This window comes from Arachis hypogaea, chromosome 4, assembly GCF_003086295.3.
Source record: "Arachis hypogaea cultivar Tifrunner chromosome 4, arahy.Tifrunner.gnm2.J5K5, whole genome shotgun sequence".
Classification (NCBI taxonomy): Eukaryota; Viridiplantae; Streptophyta; class Magnoliopsida; order Fabales; family Fabaceae; genus Arachis; species Arachis hypogaea.
The window spans coordinates 85171915-85181197 of record NC_092039.1 but is presented as its reverse complement, the minus strand read 5'-3'; the positions used below and the strand labels follow the sequence as shown (position 1 = coordinate 85181197).

General features: G+C 40.8%; 1 non-coding gene across 1 annotated transcript; it reads left to right on the top strand.

Annotated features, from left to right (window-relative positions):
* Nucleotides 1–5467: 5467 nt before the first annotated feature.
* Nucleotides 5468–5575, top strand: LOC112798979 (small nucleolar RNA R71). The gene has a single exon (XR_003200571.1). It is a non-coding gene; the product is annotated as a small nucleolar RNA R71 (small nucleolar RNA).
* The last annotated feature ends 3708 nt before the right edge of the window (nucleotides 5576–9283 follow it).

The following is a 9283-nucleotide window of genomic DNA, read 5'->3' as shown; positions in this document are numbered from 1 at the left end:
ACCTTCATCAAGTTGAAGAACAAGTGATATCTTGGAACAAGAACAAGAGGAGTTGAATGGAAGAACAATAGTAATTGCATTAATACTCGAGGTACAGCAGAGCTCCACACCTTAATCTATGGTGTGTAGAAGCTCCACCGTTGAAAATACATAAGCATAAGGTCTAGGCATGGCCGAATGGCTAGCCTCCCAATGATCTAAAAGTGATCAAAAGATATAAAGATCCAAAGACTTCTAATACAATAGTCAAAGGTCCTACTTATAGAAAACTAGTAACCTAAGGTGTACAGAAATGAGTAAATGACATAAAAATCCACTTCCGGGCCCACTTGGTGTGTGCTTGGGCTGAGCAATGAAGCAAATTTCGTGCAGAGACTCCTCTTGGAGTTAAACGCCAGCTTTAGTGCCAGTTTGGGCGTTTAACTCCCATTTGGGTGCCAGTTCCAGCGTTTAACGCTGGGATTTCCTGAGGTGATTTTGAACGCCGGTTTGGGCCATCAAATCTTGGGCAAAGTATGGACTATCATATATTGCTGGAAAGCCCAGGATGTCTACTTTCCAAAGCCGTTGAGAGCGCGCCAATTGGGCATCTGTAGCTCCAGAAAATCCACTTCGAGTGCAGGGAGGTCAGAATCCAACAGCATCTGCAGTCCTTTTTGGTCTCAGAATCAGATTTTTGCTCAGGTCCCTCAATTTCAGCCAGAAAATACCTGAAATCACAGAAAAACACACAAACTCATAGTAAAGTCCAGAAAAGTGAATTTTAACTAAAAACTAATAAAAATATACCAAAAACTAACTATATCATATAAAAAACATACTAAAAACAATGCCGAAAAGTATACAAATTATCCGCTCATCACAACACCAAACTTAAATTGTTGCTTGTCCCCAAGCAACTGAAAATCAAATAAGATAAAAAGAAGAGAATATGCAATGAATTCCAAAAACATCTATGAAGATCAGTATTAATTAGATGAGCGGGGCTTTTAACTTTTTGCCTCTGAACAGTTTTGGCATCTCACTCTCTCCTTTGAAATTCAGAATGATTGGCTTCTTTAGGAACTCAGAATCCAGATAGTGTTAATGATTCTCCTAGTAAAGTATGATGATTCTTGAACATATCTACTTATTGAGTCTTGCCTGTGGCCCAAAGCACTCTGTCTTCCAGTATTACCACCGGATACATACATGCCACAGACACATAATTGGGTGAACCTTTTCAGATTGTGACTCAGCTTTGCTAAAGTCCCCAATTAGAGGTGTCCAGGGTTCTTAAGCACACTCTTATTTGCCTTGGATCACAACTCTTATTTCTCTATTTCTTTTCGTTTTCTTTCTTTTTTTCTTTTTTTTTTTTCGATTTTTCTCTCTTTTTTTTTTTTTTTTGAATAGCTTTTTCTTGCTTCAAGAATCATTTTTATGATTTTTCAGATCCTCAGTAACATGTCTCTTTTTTCATCATTCTGTCAAGAGCCAACATTCATGAACCACAAATTCAAGATACATATGCACTGTTTAAGCATACATTCAGAGAACAAAAATATTACCACCACATCAAAATAATTAAACTGTTATAAAATTCAAAATTCATGCACTTCTTTTTCTTTTTCAATTAAGCACATTTTTATTCAAGAAAGGTGATGGATTCATAGGACATTCATAACTTTAAGGCATAGACACTAAGACACTAATGATCACAAGACACAAACATGGATAAACATAAGCATAAAATTCGAAAAACAGAAGAATAAATAACAAGGAAATCAAGGAACGGGTCCACCTTAGTGATGGCGGCTCTTCCTTGCTCTTGAAGATCCTATGGAGTGCTTGAGCTCTTCAATGTCTCTTCCTTGTCTTTGTTGCTCCTCCCTCATGATTCTTTGATCTTCTCTAATCTCATGAAGGATGATGGAGTGTTCTTGATGCTCCACCCTTAGTTGCCCCATGTTGGAACTCAACTCTCCTAGGGAGGTGTTTAGTTGCTCCCAATAGTTTTGTGGAGGAAAGTTCATCCCTTGAGGAATCTCAGGGATCTCATGATGAGTGGGATCTCTTGTGTACTCCATCCTTTTCTTGGTGATGGGTTTGTCCTCATCAATGGGGATGTCTCCCTCTATGTCAACTCCAACTGAATAACAGAGGTGACAAATGAGATGAGGAAGGGCTAACCTTGCCAAGGTGGAGGTCTTGTCCGCCACCTTATAGAGTTCTTGAGCTATGACCTCATGAACCTCTATTTCTTCTCTAATCATGATGCTATGGATCATGATAGCCCGATCTATGGTAACTTCGGACCGGTTGCTAGTGGGAATGATTGAGCGTTGTATGAACTCTAACCATCCTCTAGCCACGGGCTTGAGGTCATGCCTTCTCAATTGGACCGGCTTTCCCCTTGAATCTTGCTTCCATTGTGCGCCCTCTTCACATATGACTGTGAGGACTTGGTCCAACCTTTGATCAAAGTTGACCCTTCTAGTGTAAGGATGTTCATCTCCTTGCATCATAGGCAAGTTGAACGCTACCCTCACACTCTCCGGACTAAAATCCAAGTATTTCCCCCGAACCATAGTGAGATAATTCTTTGGATTCGGGTTCACACTTTGGTCATGGTTCTTGGTGATCCATGCATTGGCATAGAACTCTTGAACCATCAAGATTCCGACTTGTTGAATGGGGTTGGTAAGAACTTCCCAACCTCTTCTTCGGATCTCATGTCGGATCTCCGGATATTCACCCTTTTTGAGTGAAAAAGGGACCTCGGGGATCACCTTCTTCAAGGCCACAACTTCATAGAAGTGGTCTTGATGCACCCTTGAGAGGAATCTATCCATCTCCCATGACTCGGAGGTAGAAGCCTTTGCCTTCCCTTTCCTCTTTCTAGAGGTTTCTCCGGCCTTGGATGCCATAATGGTTATGGAAAAACGAAAAAGCAACGCTTTTACCACACCAAACTTAAAATGTTTGCTCGTCCTCGAGCAAAAGAAGAAAGAGGAGAGTAAAAGAAGAAGAAATGAGGAAGAGGGAGATGGTGGTGTGTTCGGGCAAAGAGGGGGAGAAGAGGTGTTTAGGTTGTGTGAAAATGAAGGGTTGAAGAAGGGTATATATAGGAGAGAGGGGGTAAAGGGTTCGGCCATGATGGGTGGGTTTGGGAGGGAAAGTGGTTTGAATTTGAAGGGTGAGGTTGGTGGGGGTTTATGAAGGATGGATGTGAGTGGTGAAGAGAAAGATGGGATTTGATAGGTAAGGGGTTTTTGGGGAAGAGGTGTTGAGGTGATTGGTGAATGGGGGAAGAAGAGAGAGAGTGATGGTAGGGTCCTGTGGGGTCCACAGATCCTGTAGTGTCAAGGAAAAGGCATCCCTGCACCAAATGGCATCAAAATCCACGTTTTGAGCCATTTCTGGCGTTAAACGCCGGGCTGGTGCCCATTCCTGGCGTTTAATGCCAGGTTCTTGCCCTTTCCTGGCGTTTAACGCCAGTCTGGTGCCCCTTTCTGGCGTTAAACGCCCAGAATGGTGCCAGACTGGGCGTTAAACGCCCAACTGCTAGGCTTACTGGCGTTTGAACGCCAGCAGCATCTTCCTCCAGGGTGTGCTGTTTTTCTTCCTGTTTTTCATTCTGTTTTTGCTTTTTTCATTATTTTTGTGACTTCTTATGATCATCAACCTACAAAAAAGATAAAATAACAAAAGAAAATAATTAATTATAAAACATTGGGTTGCCTCCCAACAAGCGCTTCTTTAATGTCATTAGCTTGACAGAGGACTCTCATGGAGCCTCACAGATACTCAGAACCGTGTTGGAACCTCCCAACACCAAACTTAGAGTTTGAATGTGGGGGTTCAACACCAAACTTAGAGTTTGGCTGTGGCCTCCCAACACCAACTTAGAGTTTGACTGTGGGGGCTCTGTTTGGCTCTGTTTTGAGAGAAGCCCTTCATGCTTCCTCTCCATGATGACAGAGGGATATCCTTGGGCCTTAAACACCAAGGATTCTTCATTCACTTGAATGATCAACTCTCCTCTATCAACATCAATCACAGCCTTTGCTGTGGCCAGGAAGGGTCTGCCAAGGATGATGGATTCATCCATGCATTTCCCAGTCTCTAGGACTATGAAATCAGTAGGGATGTAATGGTCTTCAACTTTAACAAGAACATCCTCTACAAGTCCATAGGCTTGTTTTCTTGAGTTGTCTGCCATCTCTAGTGAGATTTTTGCAGCTTGCACCTCTAAAATTCCTAACTTCTCCATTACAGAGAAGGGCATGAGGTTTACACTTGACCCTAAGTCACACAAGGCCTTTTTGAAGGTCATGGTGCCTATGGTACAAGGTATAGAAAACTTCCCAGGATCTTGCCTCTTTTGAGGCAATTGCTGCCTAGACAAGTTATCCAGTTCTTTGGTGAGCAAAGGGGGTTCATCCTCCCAAGTCTCATTTCCAAATAACTTGTCATTTAGTTTCATGATTGCTCCAAGGTATTTAGCAACTTGCTCTTCAGTGACATACTCATCCTCTTCAGAAGAAGAATACTCATCAGAGCTCATGAATGGCAGAAGTAAGTCCAATGGAATCTCTATGGTCTCATCTTGAGCCTCAGATTCCCAAGGTTCCTCATTGGGGAACTCATTGGAGGTCAGTGGACGCCCAGTGAGGCCTTCCTCAGTGGCGTTCACTGCCTCTTCTTCCTCCCAGAATTCGGCCATATTGATGGCCTTGCACTCTCCTTTTGGATTTTCTTCTGTATTGCTTGGAAGAGTACTTGGAGGGAGTTTAGTAATTTTCTTGCTCAGCTGACCCACTTGTCCTTCCAGATTTCTGATGGAGGACCTAGTTTCAGTCATGAAACTTTGAGTGGTTTTGATCAGATCAGAGACCATAGTTGCTAAGTCAGAGGTATTCTGCTTAGAACTCTCTGTCTGTTGCTGAGAAGATGATGGAAAAGGCTTGCTATTGCTAAACCTGTTCCTTCCACCATTATTATTGTTGAAACCTTGTTGAGGTCTCTGTTGATCCTTCCATGAAAGATTTGGATGATTCCTCCATGAAGGATTGTAGGTGTTTCCATAGGGTTCTCCCATGTAATTCACCTCTTCTATTGAAGGGTTCTCAGGATCATAAGCTTCTTCCTCAAATGAAGCTTCCTTAGTACTGCTTGGTGCATTTTGCATCCCAGACAGACTTTGAGAAATCATATTGACTTGTTGAGTCAATATTTTATTCTGAGCCAATATGGCATTCAGAGTGTCAATCTCAAGAACTCCTTTCTTCTGACTAGTCCCATTGTTCACAGGATTTCTTTCAGAAGTGTACATGAATTGGTTATTTGCAACCATTTCAATCAGTTCTTGAGCTTCAGTAGGCGTCTTCTTCAGATGAAGAGATCCTCCAGAAGAGCTATCCAAGGACATCTTGGACAGTTCAGAGAGACCATCATAGAAAATACTTATGATGCTCCATTCAGAAAGCATATCAGTGGGACACTTTCTGATCAATTGTTTGTATCTTTCCCAAGCTTCATAGAGGGATTCTCCTTCCTTCTGTCTGAAGGTTTGGACTTCCACTCTAAGCTTACTCAATTTTTGAGGTGGAAAGAACTTTGCCAAGAAGGCATTGACTAGCTTTTCCCAAGAGTCCAGGCTTTCTTTAGGTTGAGAGTCCAACCATGTTCTAGCCCTGTCTCTTACAGCAAAAGGGAATAGCATCAGTCTATAGACCTCAGGGTCTACCCCATTAGTCTTGACTGTGTCACAGATTTGCAAGAACTCAGCTAAAAACTGATGAGGATCTTCCAGTGGAAGTCCATGGAACTTGCAATTCTGTTGCATTAGAGAAACTAATTGAGGCTTAAGCTCAAAGTTGTTTGCTCCAATGGCAGGGATAGAGATGCTTCTCCCATAGAAATCGGGAGTAGGTGCAGTAAAGTCACCAAGCACCTTCCTTGCATTGTTGGCATTGTTGTTGTTTTCGGCTGCCATGAGTTCTTCTTCCTTGAAGAGTTCGTTCGGGTGCTCTAAAGAGAGTTGTGCTTTGGCTTCTCTTAGCTTTCTCTTCAAGGTCCTTTCAGGTTCAGGATCAGCTTCAACAAGAATGCCTTTGTCTTTGCTCCTGCTCATAAGAAAGAGAAGGAAACAAGAAAATGTGGAATCCTCTATGTCACAGTATAGAGATTCCTTGAAGTGTCAGAGGAAAAGAAGAGTAGAAGACAGAAGTGGAAAATTCGAACTTATCAAAGAAGATGGAGTTCGAATTTTGCATTAAGGGATAGTGTTAGTCCATAAATAGAAGGATGTGAGAAGGAGGGAAGTAATTTTCGAAAATTAAGTGAAAATTTTGAAAGCATTTTTGAAAAACATTACTTAATTTTCGAAAATGAAAGTGGAAAAGAAATCAAGTGATTTTTGAAAAAGATTTTGAAATCAGAAATCAAAAAGATTTGATTGAAAACTATTTTGAAAAAGATGTGGTTAAGAAGATATGATTAGTTTAAAAAAAATGTGATTGAGAAGATATGATTTGAAAACAATTTTAAAAGATATGATTTGAAAACAATTTGAAAAGATATGATTTTAAAACAATTTGAAAAGATATGATTTTAAAAATTAATGACTTGCCTAACAAGAAAAGATATGAATCAAACATAAAACCTTCCTCAACAGAAAAGGCAAAAAATGTTCAATCAAATCATTAATTGTTAATAAGTATTTTTGAAAAAGGAAAGAAATTGATTTTGAAAAAGATTTGATTGAAAAGATTTGATTTGAAAAAGATTTGATTTTGAAAAACTTTGAAAACTTAAAAAAAATTGATTTTGAAAACAAAATCTTCCCCCTTGTGCCATCCTGGCGTTAAACGCCCAGAATGGTATCCATTCTGGCGTTTAACGCCCAAAATGCTACCCTTTTGGGCGTTAAACGCCCAACCAGGTACCCTGGCTGGCGTTTAAACGCCAGTCTGTCCTTCTTCACTGGGCGTTTTGAACGCCCAGCTTTTTCTGTGCAATTCCTCTGCTGTATGTTCTGAATCTTCAATTCTCTGTATTATTGTCTTGAAAAGACACAAATTAAAAATATTTTTGGATTTTTTATAATAAGGACAAACCAAAATGCAACAAGAATCAAATGACAATGCATGCAAGACACCAAACTTAGCAGTTTGTATACTACTGACACTAACAAAACGAAAATGCATATGAGACACACAAAACACTCAAGTCAATAGAATTCAAAGATCAGAACAAGGAAATCATCAAGAACAACTTGAAGATCAATGAGGACACATGCATGAATGCAATAAGAACAGAAACATGCAATTGACACTAAACTTAAGATGAGACTCTAGACTCAAAAAAGAAATATTTTTGGATTTTATGATTTTATAATTTTTTTTTTTGATTTTTCGAAAATTATGTAGAAAAAGAAAATAAAGGTATCAAAATTCTTAATGAGAATTCCAGGAATCATGCAATGTTAGTCTAAAGCTTTAGTCTAAAGAAATTAGACATGGCCGGCCAAGCTTCAGCAGGACATTGCATTCAAGAGCTAAATTGATGAAGATCAATCAGCTTTGGTGATGATAAGAACATCACCTTGAAACACTAGAATTCATTCTTAAGAGCTCTGAAAAAAAAATACCTAATCTAAGCAACAAGATGAACCGTCAGTTGTCCAGCCTAAACAATCCCGGGCAATAACACCAAAAACTTGATGTTGTTGCCGGATCTTGGCACTGATGTTACCAAAAGCTTGCTCAAAACTTGAACAATCCCCGGCAACGGCGCCAAAAACTTGGTGCGCGAAATTGTGAACAATACTTTTTCACAACTCTCATAATCCCCAGTAATGGCTCCAAGAACTTGGTGGCTCAATACCATGGCATTACACAACTTCGCACAACTAACCAGCAAGTGCACTGGGTCGTCCAAGTAATAAACCTTACGCGAGTAAGGGTCGATCCCACGGAGATTGTTAGTATTGAAGCAAGCTATGGTCATCTTGTAAATCTTAGTCAGGCAAACTCAAATGTATATGGTGATGAACGAAAATAACATAAAAGATAAAGATAGTGATACTTATGTAATTCATTGGTAGGAACTTCAGATAAGCGTATGAAGATGCCTTCCCTTCCGTCTCTCTGCTTTCCTACAGTCTTCATCCAATTCTTCTTACTCCTTTCCATGGCAAACTCGTGTAGGGTCTCACTGTTGTCAGCAGCTACCTCCCATCCTCGCAGTGAAAGCTAATGCACACACTCTGTCACAGTGCTGCCAATCACCGGTGTGGTTCCCTCCCCTACTGGAATAGAATCCAGTGATTCTTTTGCGTCTGTCACTAACGCCCAGTAAGTTACAGGTTTGAAGCACGTCACGGTCATTCAGTCATTGAATCCTACTCAGAATACCACAGACAAGGTTAGACCTTCCGGTTTCTCTTGAATGCCGCCATCAGTTCTTGCCTATACCACGAAGACTCTGATCTCACGGAATGGTTGGCTCGTTTGTCAGGCGAGCACTCGGTTGTCAGGCGATCAACCATGCATCGTGCAATCAGGAATCCAAGAGATATTCACTAAGCCTCAAATGCTTGTAGAACAAGAGTGGTTGTCAGTCACTTTGTTCATGGGTGAGAATAGTGATGGGCGTCAATCATCACCTTCATCAAGTTGAAGAACAAGTGATATCTTGGAACAAGAACAAGAGGAGTTGAATGGAAGAACAATAGTAATTGCATTAATACTCGAGGTACAGCAGAGCTCCACACCTTAATCTATGGTGTGTAGAAGCTCCACCGTTGAAAATACATAAGCATAAGGTCTAGGCATGGCCGAATGGCTAGCCTCCCAATGATCTAAAAGTGATCAAAAGATATAAAGATCCAAAGACTTCTAATACAATAGTCAAAGGTCCTACTTATAGAAAACTAGTAACCTAAGGTGTACAGAAATGAGTAAATGACATAAAAATCCACTTCCGGGCCCACTTGGTGTGTGCTTGGGCTGAGCAATGAAGCAAATTTCGTGCAGAGACTCCTCTTGGAGTTAAACGCCAGCTTTAGTGCCAGTTTGGGCGTTTAACTCCCATTTGGGTGCCAGTTCCAGCGTTTAACGCTGGGATTTCCTGAGGTGACTTTGAACGCCGGTTTGGGCCATCAAATCTTGAGCAAAGTATGGACTATCATATATTGCTGGAAAGCCCAGGATGTCTACTTTCCAAAGCCGTTGAGAGCGCGCCAATTGGGCTTCTGTAGCTCCAGAAAATCCACTTCGAGTGCAGGGAGGTCAGA